Source organism: Haemaphysalis longicornis, unplaced genomic scaffold, assembly GCF_048455015.1.
Source record: "Haemaphysalis longicornis isolate Haplotype H1 unplaced genomic scaffold, Haemaphysalis longicornis Haplotype H1 scaffold_8, whole genome shotgun sequence".
NCBI classification, from domain to species: domain Eukaryota; kingdom Metazoa; phylum Arthropoda; class Arachnida; order Ixodida; family Ixodidae; genus Haemaphysalis; species Haemaphysalis longicornis.
This window is the reverse complement of record NW_027526445.1, coordinates 148,613,322-148,625,070: the sequence shown is the minus strand read 5'-3', so window position 1 is coordinate 148,625,070 and position 11,749 is coordinate 148,613,322. Positions and strand designations below refer to the sequence as shown.

The 11,749-nt window shown below is 48.3% G+C and overlaps 1 long non-coding RNA gene across 4 annotated transcripts; it reads left to right on the top strand.

Moving 5' to 3' along the window:
- Positions 1 to 4,441: 4,441 nt before the first annotated feature.
- Positions 4,442 to 10,972, top strand: LOC144149158 (uncharacterized). Of its 4 annotated transcripts, XR_013318208.1 has the most exons (4): positions 4,442 to 4,926; positions 6,046 to 6,253; positions 7,725 to 7,810; positions 10,627 to 10,972. It is a non-coding gene; the product is annotated as an uncharacterized LOC144149158 (long non-coding RNA). The 4 variants fall into 4 exon arrangements; XR_013318206.1 differs by lacking the exon at positions 6,046 to 6,253 and having other exon boundaries at positions 4,554 to 4,926; positions 10,627 to 10,955; XR_013318205.1 differs by lacking the exons at positions 4,442 to 4,926; positions 6,046 to 6,253 and adding an exon at positions 6,273 to 6,439 and having other exon boundaries at positions 10,627 to 10,965.
- The last annotated feature ends 777 nt before the right edge of the window (positions 10,973 to 11,749 follow it).

Sequence of the window (11,749 nt, the reverse complement as noted above, 5' to 3'; positions counted from 1 at the left end):
GCAAGCAAAACAAAATTGGCATGGTGCTCAGATCCGGATCATGGACGGTGAACCAGGAACGCTGCGTTCTGGGCATCTAAGACAGGCCCAAACCGTACGCCTCAAGGCGACCGACCAGTTCGCAATGTCAAGGGCTGCAATTCTAGCAAATATATTGGTGTGTACCAATAAATCATCTTTTTTTTTTCGTTTTTAGACCGCACAATGAATGCAAGTGCTAGCACCGAGTCAGATGCAGTTGCGAGCTCTGCAGCCAGTCTATCAGCCAGAACTGTGGCCGATCCAGCAACCTGCGCAACTCTACCCAACCAACGATGCTGGCGCAACTCGGACAACCGATGAATCGGACGACAACGATGGAGATGCCTCTAAAGATTTGTCGCTGCGCGCTGCCGGGACGGGTGTCGGGGCGCCGTCCACAAGTGTCAGCTGGTGACCCATGGTTCCCATCCCAGCCTGCCTGCACGAACTCTCCGTTTCGGGGGTGCAGATACGAAGCTATCGTGCAGTCTATATCACTTTCAGCGGCTGCTTTCGTTCCAAGCGGATTTCATGACGCATAGAGTTTCAAACTAAGATATAGTCAACGGAAATCTGGAGCCACAGCCCACCCGCGGCGGTGGCTCAGTGGCTAAGGCGCTGCGCTGCTGAGCATGAGGTCTAGGGTTCGATTCCCGGCCGTGGTGGCCGCTTTTCTGATGGAGGCGGAAAGAAAAACGCCCGTGTGTACGAGATTTCGGCGCACGTTAAAGATCCCCAGGTGGTCAAAATTAATCCGGAGCCCTCCACGACGGCGCGCCTCATCGCCTGCGTTGCGTCGGCGCGTTAAACCCTACAATCAATCAATGGAGCCACTGCCTAGGGGAGCCGCGGTTCAGCGAGCGTTCCGTCATGTTCCGCCCAGGCAAGTTCAACTTGTCCTAGGCATGTCCCAAGAACAAACTGAAAAGTGGGCACCAATTCCAAAAAGCAATAATATTACGGTTAAAGAATATTCAAATCTGTTTTGTTGTTATAAAATTGAATGTACAAAAAATATTTATTTGTCAGTAATTATTTGAAAGCTTCCTGCACGCTGGACAAGAAAAAAAAACGTTAACCTTTTTTTATTCCGGATTCGAGACAAAAAAGAGGGCATACGGCTAGCTGAGCGAAGTCGGCGAGAAACATCGCTATCTGCAATGGCGCTGCCCACGGCGGCCCACGACTACAGCGTCATATTACCCTCTAATATATGTTAGTATGAAACTTAAATCTGCCAAAAATGGATACAACGAGTGAAAAGCCCTATAAGTAGAATGAATAACAAAAAAACCGGTGCCTCCGTTATTCGAACCTGGCTAGTTGCGAGTAATAGCAAAAAAACGGAATCTATATACCCGGATGGCTTTTTTTCTCGTTATTGCCTGCATCGACGCAGAACAGTAGCCCTTTGAGGGTCACGGCCGTACATGTACGGCATCGGCAAACACTTTAAAAATGGTCAATGACGTACATGCGCGGCATTGCTTGTATTTTTAAAAAGCGCGCCTTTTTCGCCAACTTCTCTTGCTTAGCATGTGCTGCAACACTTTGGAAATACGTCAATTTTTTTTCTTGTGCCGATGGCTCTTTTTATTTTTTTATGATTTACTTCAGCGGCGCGCCGGCTATCGCTTGCGCATCCACTAACGTGGGGGCGCGCTGGGTATCGCCCACCTAAGGTCCCTGAAAGAACTAAGGTAGCGCCAACTGCTCCCTCCTTCTCCGCTGCCCTCCTCTTTTTTCTCTCCCCTCACCCGCGGCGCCGCCGTCCCTTTAACTCCGCGGCGGGGCCGCCATATTTGTTGGCCACTTGAGAGCAGACGCCCTCGCTACGCTTCAGGGCGCTCGCTGCAGTTTGCTCTTGTTTTCGCGCCGAAATCGCTCTTTGGTAGCATTTATGGGATTTCTAGAGCCCCGTTTTACCAACAGGCACTGAGTGATAGTGTTTTGTTTTATATTTTTGTCTACAAGGGGATATTTGCGGGGCGGATGCCGCTGGCGCATACGCACACCGCAGTTTTTGTTTACGTGTGCGGCATTCTGTAACACCTCAGGATAGCTCGTGAATGCGAAAGGATGGAGCGTGGACATTTCAAACTGCTCTGTTACGGTAGTTCCGTTCTTGCATTCGCGTGACTGTGGTCGTGCGATCACTGCACAGAGGTCTTGCGCACGGTTCGCGGCAGTATACAGTGCGCTTCATTCGCAAATGCCGTAGTTCGAGCGCTGCGCTGGCGTCCTTGCACTCGCCTTTCTTGCGATAATTGTGCATCCTCAGCGGCGTTCACTCTGCGCCCGCTTTTACTAACGACCTACAGCCTACCTTAATTACGCGCAGTTTAGAGTGCTTTGCCGTTTTTGTAGAAATGTTTCCTTCACCTTCATGTCGTTATAGGCTGCTGTGAGTAGACTAAAAACATACACATGCTGTTGTGCGTGTGTGCACGTACAGCGACGTGAAAAGCCCCTGCTTCCCCGACTTCGCAGCCGGATACACTAAACTACACTCGCGGCCGTACGTTCATGTGCGAACCTAGTGAAAAACGCAGACTTGTAATTCTGGGAATACGCGCCAGAGAAGACTGCGATCAATCGATCGGGTAAACTGAAATTACAGTCCCTCTAGGTACAAATTATGTAGCTAGTTACTGCAGTTAATTAATCATGCAATACGTTTTTTCACCGGGCGCGGTCGTTTACAGCCGTTATTAATGGAGGCGCCTGGACAGAATTGTTTTGTGCTGGGATATATTCTGGCAGATTTGTACATTGCACTAACACAGGGATACACCCGAAAGAAATTCGAAAGAGGACCAATGTCACGATGATTATCAAGAGAAAACAATAAATCACAAAAATGAATTGGTGCCAGCAAATAGATATTTTATTGGAACAAACGTCCGTAATGACGTCGTGCAGGTGGCTTGTGCTGCTGACGTGGCTTCCCGTGAGAAAAAATGTTGGGAGTGGCATTTGGGTTTAGTTTTTTTAACGCCAAGCTTCTCCAATATCCGTTGCTCAAATTGATCCGTGAAATAATCCTATTGAGAAGGGAAAAGAAATGTCGCCACCGAGTTTGAGATGCGCCACAAACACTCCGCAAATATAGGCAATAATGCATTGCAGAAGGGAGTTACTGACTGTTCTACCGTAGCATGGTCAAATTCGTGTTCGCGCATCTGCTCAGTGCCGCGTCCGCTCAACTCGCTACACTAAACCCGTTTAGCAAGCGCTTTGCTGGACAAAAATACGTCTGCTGAAAATAATATAGTCGCCCAGTGTGTTTTGGTTCAAATCGCAATGACTGGATACGCTGCGCCATTGACTACTAAGATGAAGTAAGCGCGCACACTGCAAATGTACGGCATCACGTGTAATGCAAACGGAAGTCGTAATTAATGTTCCTCTGTGCATACACGGAAGAAAGGGCGTACAGCCGTTACGGTGCGAATATGCATTTGAAGTGCTCATTCAAACGTGCGCGAATTTAATAAACCGATAACAGAAATTGCGCATCAAACGTACGTCAACGGCGCGGTAACTATATTAGCTGACCTTAAATTGTTTTACCTAGCCGCAATTTTTTTTTCTCGCAACAGCCTCAATTGCGCCGCACCGACCAAGCCCATATTACGCAGCAAATCACTCCGATGTCATAACAACGGGATTATAATACCACCCGGGTAGCTAACACACAAAACATGACTTCACGCCAAAAAGAGCGTACACGCACTCGGAACGCACACGATACATGGTCAGACGCAAGCTGCCGTCGGCCAAAACAAGCATGAATTCAGGTGAACAATTCTCGCGTCACGAAACCCTTACGACAACTGACTGAACATGCTACGCCGCTGATATTGATGCTGGAAGTTAAGCGCGCACATGACAAATACACGGCCTCTTATCCAAACCAAAGCTTACGACGGGACGAACTCGGCGCTGCGCGCAATGCGTACTCAGAACAAAGCGTGGACGTCGGTCGCGAAGGGAATACGCATTTCTTCGTAAGTGACCGCTCAAGCTCGCGCAGAATTTAACAGAGCAAGAACAAGCATTCAGAAACTTACCTCGCAAAAGAGTGATGGTAGCGTCGGCCTGAAGTATGCCCGTTCAAATCTATGCAACCAAACTTTTCTCCTTTCTGCGTCGCGTTTCCCGGACGGAATAACGAAGTCTTGTGCCCTGCCTGACGATATTCGCGCTGCCTATGGCACAACACATCGACACCGAGAAGCAACCTAAAACGACACCGGTGCGACATTTTTTCGAAGCGAGCAGCTAATTCCGGTACTGAAGCACGGTGGCGACGGTGGCGCGGAAGCCCAGCAATGGCGTCGCAGCGGCGGCGTTGCGCAATGTCCCAGCCGGCGAGGCATCGGCGAGGCGGCGAGGCGACCCGGCGGCGTGAATGACAAAGCTGGCCGCCTAGACGCACACCACGTGACCCTCTAACGTCACGTCCGGGAAGTTTTTGATTGTTTATTTGTTGTCATGGCTACAGTCAGCCTTGGTTAATGCAAATGGCGGCGCCCACTAACTCGGTGCGCTCATGCTCGTTGCTACGCGGCTAGATTTAGAAGAATACAGCGTGAAAAAGAAGCAATTTGCGCCGCACCACTGCTCTCTCAAGTGTCCTTACATCTTCGTCGTGTTGTTATGGTGGTACTTTGTGCTTTTGGTGCTAAATACCCCAAGCAAATCGCTACACCGAAGCGTCCACCATCCCCCTCTAAAGGCTTCGGAGTCTTCCTTGCCGTGTTTTCGGTGTTAAGACCCACGCTACGCAAGTAGCTTTTGTTGCAGCTCCAAGGCGTGCACGCCAGCCGAGACAGCACTCAATACGCTACGCAGTCTACCGTGTTCATCTGTGCGAATGCCGAAGCCCAGACATACGAACAGGTTGGTATCAAACGACTTGGATGCCATATGATATATTGGGCGAGCGAAAGAGAAAACTATACTTCTCGATAACGTTTGGTGCTTTTTGGCCTTAGCTGCTGCGCGTTAGGCATATTGAGCGGGAAGAAATTGCAGTGGAGGGACTAGGTGACGTACAAACGCGCGTACGAACAAATCTTTCACTGTCAGAAGTCACATTGATGTGACCGAACGATGTGAGTGAGGCTTTAGTAATGTGCACACAGGCAGAATTCAGAAAAGCGCCTTGAAGTTTCTTGCCAGGCTGATGCGACGTAGCAGTGTGTCATGTGATTCCTGAACTTCTCTGCTGCAGCACGGAAAGTTGGGCTAGTTGGAATTCATCTTGGTGGGGAAAGCGCTCGAGCGTTGACTGCGTTGACTGCTGCTTTCTTCGTCCCTGCTATTTCAGCGGTTTTTCCACCACAACAAGCTTCTCTGTCTTTTGTTTTTCTTTGTCGAAGCAGTATTTTGCACTTTTTCTTTCAATGTATGTGCCACCCTTGCCCTGTTTTTCTCCAAACATAGAGTTTGGGAAAAGGAACGATTTTGTTTGTTGTGAATAAACCAGGCCAGTGGTTGGAAAAGAAGCTTTTATGTGCGCTTTGCAGACTTTGCAGAACATGTCACTAGTTGGAAAAATTGCACGTTAAATACATGTGAATACTTTCTCAATCCTGAATGGTCAGAAAAGCTCAACCTCAAAATTCAAACATGTTCAATTCTTCTTACTAGAGTGCTACGTTGAGCTAGTTAGTATGAACTGAACACACCGAAAACAGCGCACATGAGGTACGGGCAGTGCTCCGTGTTTGTCTTTTCCTTCCACTCCGTCCTTGAGCTGTTTTCAGTGTGTTCACGTTCACAGTACTGAAAGGGCACAGACATGAATGCAGTATGCCACCACTTGCACAGTGCAGAAACGCAACATGAGCATTCATAAGTGCTAACGGGGGTGTGCAAAAAGTTACGCACAGATTTCAAGACTGAGTTCTCTGCCATAAGCAACTGTCGAAATCTAGCAGTGTTACATACGCAGTGTAGCAGGATATTGGTGATGCAGCATTTTTCCGGCTACTTTCATCATTGAATGTCTCGCAGGTTCTACACAAAAGATCTTGCAGCCTGGGGAGAACAAGCACAACCAGGACAGGGCATGGTTGTAATGGCGGATCTCTGTGTCATACGTTTGATCGATGAGCCACGGGATTCAAAGACCCTTGCCATTGGCCGCCTGGGCCTGGCCTCCTGAATGGGTCAAGTGACTTCAGGGCCCTGCTGTTTCATCCCACTCTGGCTTCCTGTTGCGGTGGGACCTAAGTTCGTGGTGCCTTGCTTGTTTTTGCTCAGGCTCAAACTGCTTCGCTGCTAACACTTGTCCTTGACATTCCGGCTCGTCCTTTCTGGCGCTCGAGGTGTTCCTGAGTGTCTCGTGTCAGCTAGTGGCTGATCCTGCCATGCAAGACGCTGCCAAGCCTGGGAACCTTCACCTGCGGTGAATGATGTGACTGATTGCACCACACACATGAGCTGTGGTACACCGTGAGTGGTTCATGTGTCCAGCACTAGCCAGCACCATAAACCACAGTAGTGGGCCCTGTTTTGCGAATGTTCTCCCATTCACCATTATTTTCTTTGCCGTGTCATTGGCGGCGTCCTTTTATTTTTTGTGCTGTCAAATGCACCTCATACAAAAAAAAGATACACTTCAAATGCATTTGTGTGCACGTCCAGCATACGGCTTTGATCTTTCCCTTCGGCCGTAGCATTACAATGAGTTTAACACCTGCATTTCTTTACAATTGCACTTATATACTAAACACATAGTGTTTTTTTTTTTCAAATTCATTGTATGTGCATCCCATACGCAGACGCTTAACACTAAGTATTGCCGATACCTCCATGATGGCTATACATGTACCACAGGATATCCCTTACGGGTAAGCTCCCTGCCGAGCTCAAAATGTCCCCAGTGCATTTCCTTTCCTTTTCCTCTCCCGCCAACCACAGCCACCCATGCAACCGCGCAGTTGGTTCTGATAGCACCACAACAGGGTTCTACAGCTACGTGGGGACACTCTTTCTTCTTGGGCCTAAGTTGGTCTCTTGAACATACAAGCCGCAGAAAACCTGGAGGCAGTGCTTAGATGACAGGGTGAACAGGATCGCTGCCAGCTGTGTGTCTGACGTCGGGAAATGTGACAGTTGAAAGCCAGTGCAATATTTTGTCGCTACTTTGGGAAGCCTTGCCTGTGGGCTGCAGTTTTGATGAAACATTTGGTTGTTGAGCTTTAAGCGATACCAGTCCGAAGCCTGAGTAGTTAGGATGGCGCCTTCTCACGTTGTGCACAGAAAAGAAACAGCTGGGGTACTCAACCTTTGCAAGGCTAACATACCCGTCTTGAAAAACAAATTTTTGTTTAATTAAAATCAACTGTGCAGGGAAGCTGTGGCGAATAAAGTATAGTGTCTAGTATAGTAAAGCAATAAGCACATCGACTATACAGCCAATGCAGATGTCATTATTAAATGTTGGCAATGTTTTGTCACCTTAAAAAAACAAATCCATGATTAAAGAAATGCATAGAAGTGGCTATCACTTGTTAAGGGAGCTTTAGAGTTTGGCACAGCCTTTGAGTAACTTTAAATTTGATTACCTTTTTGCTTAGAAAAGCAGTAAATTATTCTACCACACTAAATTTGGGTGTGCAACAGCTTCTTTACATGGACGCTGATGCAAAAGTCTTTTTGTGCCTCAAATCTGTCTTGGCATATTACAGGGGGAATCAGCACCTCAACACTCAAGGGTTCCAGCTGTGGTGCGAGAACGGTCCCATGTTGAAAACCAAACGCTGCTTTGAGAAAAGTAAGTTTTTGTGTTTTTAATAGATATAAACATGTTAATGTAAAGTATCCCGAGAAGTTAGGAAAGTTTATCTATAGTTGAAGCTTCCAGATGTCCCTCTTTCACTTTCACTCGACAGTCTTACTTTTACAGTAGGTGTCCGGTGTGTTTTCTTGCATGTTCTTTCGCTGCAGTTTCATTGCACCTAATTGTATAATGCAAAATGCCTTGGATACAAGTTGTGGTAATGGAACAGTGCGACGAAACGCCATTGGTGAAAGCAAAACAATACCGCAGGGTTTTGTGCCCTAACCACGGTCTAAGAAAGCCCTAACATATGCTGGCTTACTGCTTGTTGCATCTATAATTTGCAGTCCTGTGATCTGTAACTGAAAACTAAGCCAGCTTGTCATTCTCACTCCCTGATTACTTAGGGTGTGGCTCACCAAAATCCCAATACATAAGTGCAAGTTCGTGAAGCAGGAACAGGCACAGTACAAAGGAACAAGCATTGAGAGAGAACAGAGAAAAAGCAATGGTTATTACAGTAAAGCCAGCTTATATCGAACATGGATATATTGAATTATTGCCTACATCAAACCCTTGTATAATTCCGGTAAAAATTACATGCATTTAAATCTTTTTATATCATACGCGATTTTGCTCACAATGGATATATCGAACTCTTCCGCGTGGGATTTCTCGCTCTCCTTAGGCATGTGGCAGGCTGTCTCGCAATATATCGGTGCGCAGCGGTGGCGCAAGTGTCGCTTGCGAGTCCCGCACGAGCTCGGGCGCATCCAAACCGGCCGTGGCCAGGCCGTGGCAGAGTGGACCAGGTCCACGCATGCATGCCGTTGGAGCCGAAAGCGATACATTGGGCGCTGCGGGCTGCGGTGTCACCGAACTTCAAGACCGCGCAACTCGCTGCGCGCACTTCTTGCTCAGTTCGCTGGGTTCGCCATTGTTTGCTTGTATCCATGCTTGTCTCCGCTCTGTCGAAGACACTGAGGACTCCGTACCGCTTCTGAGCGCGAGCGAAGCCATCGCTGCCGTGGCCCTGCTACGGCGATGCTGCAGTGCCATTGAGGGCAGCAGTCTTGTGCTTGTCGACTGTTTAGATACCGTGGAGCAAGCAGTCACCAGCAGCGCGTTGCGCTCCAAGAAGCAGGCTGCACTCACGCAGTTCTTCCACCCCAATAAATGATTATCGATATTGATAATCTGTTCGACAAATTTCGCATTCCTATTTCCTGCTTGTGCAGATTCTGAAGGGTCTTTAGAGCTTGCACAGCTCAGTTGTCCTCATATTGCTGAACTGTTATTCCAAGCGCTTGGTTAGTCTCTGCAGTTCATCTAACCAGGTCAAATGTTGTCTGGCATTGTTCAGCTTTCAATCCACTTTCCAAGTGTTTCTGACAGTCTGAAGGCTTGCCCGAAGCTATGTTTTCTTAGTGGTATCCACTGGCTGCACGTTCAGTGTTGCGTTGTTCTCTACGAAGGCATTTCTCTTTTTCTCTTATGCTACTAACACTGGTTCCCCTGATATTCTGGCTTACGTGAAATGATGAAGTGAGAGAGCACTAAACAGAGTTTTGCTCTCCTTGGCACGAGGCGGCAACGTGTAGGCTGGGTAGGGCGGAAACTGAGTCGGCACAGCAGCTGGAAGCAGAAACTTGCATATGCTTTCTACCTTGTAATTGTCTGCGGTGAAGTAAAACAAAGACGTTGCGGAACGGTCCTGGAGCTAGGAACAAATTAAACCGCCAGCGAAGCAACGAAGCACCCCAAACGGGACATTCAAATGAATTCCCCTAATTCATTTGAATGTCCCATTTGGGGTGCTTCGTTGCCTCTGCCTGCGTGAATTTTAGTGCGAAATGTAACGTTTTAAATAATAGTATTACTCGGCTTAAAATGCTTTCTCCTAATCTCAACCTCTTGTCTTTTTTACGTTTCCATGTCCCCAATCACCCCACTTCCTTGTCAAGAAAATGTTTTGCAGCCGGTCATATTGATAGTTTTCTTTTGATAGCAGTTCATGGTAGCACAGTTCCGCATTTTGTGAGGCATCCCACTTGAAAAGTGGCGTGCAACAATTTTTAGGCATCCACAGACTGGTAAACGTAACACCATTTCCGAAAAAAAAAGAGAGGAGGAGGAGGAATAAACTTTATTTGTGCGAGCCTTAGGTGCTGCTGTCTGGGCACCCGCCTGGTGGGGGGTTTCCTCTAGTCCGGGATACCCTGGCCTGCACTGGCCACCCGGGCCCTCTCTACCAGGCTACGCTGGGAGGAGAGGTCGGAGCTGGTTAGTTGTGCCACCCAATTAGCTCTCATGCTGCACAGACGATGGCAGGGTAAAAGAGTCAAGAGTAGAAAGGTTGTCCCCTTCACACGCGGCGGTGCAAGCATGTGCAAAGCACTTTCTTCGCAGATCAGTGAGTCAACTTCTGCTTTCACAATGTTATTTTGTTTGCAAGACCAATCTACCTGTCACTCCAAAAGGGTGAGGAGGGGGGGGGGGAGGGGGGTAGAGTGGCCGTGCTTCTGCATATGAGGAAACAATTGGGCCCATCGACTAGCATGCAAAGTACTTCTATGCAGGTACTCAAAACCACCCTAGCGATTCTCCAATCTGCTAACTTCAAACAGGCACGCAATCAGTGGCTCGATCCTACAGTAATCGTAGCTTCCGACAAGAACTGTCTCTGCAGCGCCTCCAATTTTCATAGTATTCCTCTACTTCCCTGCAAGACTGCTTGCCCGGTGGCTGCAAGTGACATTCTGGTGGCTACAAACTGAACCCTACTCACCTCCCTCCTCTTCTGTTTTCAGTGTTTTTGCAGCAAAGAAAGCCGCCGTTCCCTGGCACCCAGCGGCACCCAGGTCGGCCTTGAGCACTGGCTGTGGATCTACCTGCTGCATTCAGCTGCCAGAGCTCTGGCGGTGGCTTCGCCTCGAGGGGGGGGGGGGGGCAACTTCCCTCCTGAACTGGGTGGCACCAGATTTGCATGCTACCACAGCTGTTGCCAATGGGTTTTGGCAATTGTTGCACAAGTTTATTGGGGGTCCACAAGCTCCTCCCAGCAATTCAATGCTCGGACGGCACGGACACCGAGCCAAAAGTAGAGTGTGTCACGGTCAAAGACAGTGATGAAATATGAGAACTTGTATCTAGTTTCTTTTTCCAGGATTTTGTTGTTATCTTCATAGCAGCCTAATGACAGAAAAATGTGAAATAAATGCATTCAACTACAACTGTGCACGCATTTCTTCCCCTCCCTGTCCAAATTTAGCATCCGGGGAACTCGTTCACATAATTTGTGAGCCTTCACCGCGGCACACCCGTACTAGGCAACCTAGGGGCGTAAAACCCAAATTTAAACCTCTAAAATCTTGAAACTTTTACCCACATCACAATGGTGCCTGTGGAGAAAGGGACGAGCCGCGCAGACCCCTCCCGATGGTGCCTTTAATCCAACATACTTCTGATGATGATAGTGGGGCACGAGAGAAGGATATCCACTTATTTCACAACATCCTCCCCCGCGCGACAATGAGTATGGTTCGTGTCCGAGAAATTGTTCAGTCCATGGAGAGCTAAGTTCATGTCCGAGTGGGCCAAAAAAGTTCGACACATGTCGGCTTCCACCTCCATCGATGGAAACAATGCCGTGGCTTTCTTGGACCTGTGAGCCAAGCTACTGCAGCCCCTTGATGCAGTCTTTTGCTTGTCCAGATTGCAGGTATTTCTTTCTGTTTGCACAAGTTATTTTTCCTTGTAGCAGCCGGGTGCACGTGAGTCGTACTCTCGTTGCGGCTCTTTTCAGAGCGCACGGTTCGGTTTCTAGTGTTAGCTGCTGTTGCAGTTCTGCGCTTTGAGTTGTGTTTCACTGTGCGTTGTCTTGCAAGAAGGAGAAGATTCTTCCTTCGTACCCTCAACAGTAGCTGGCACTGG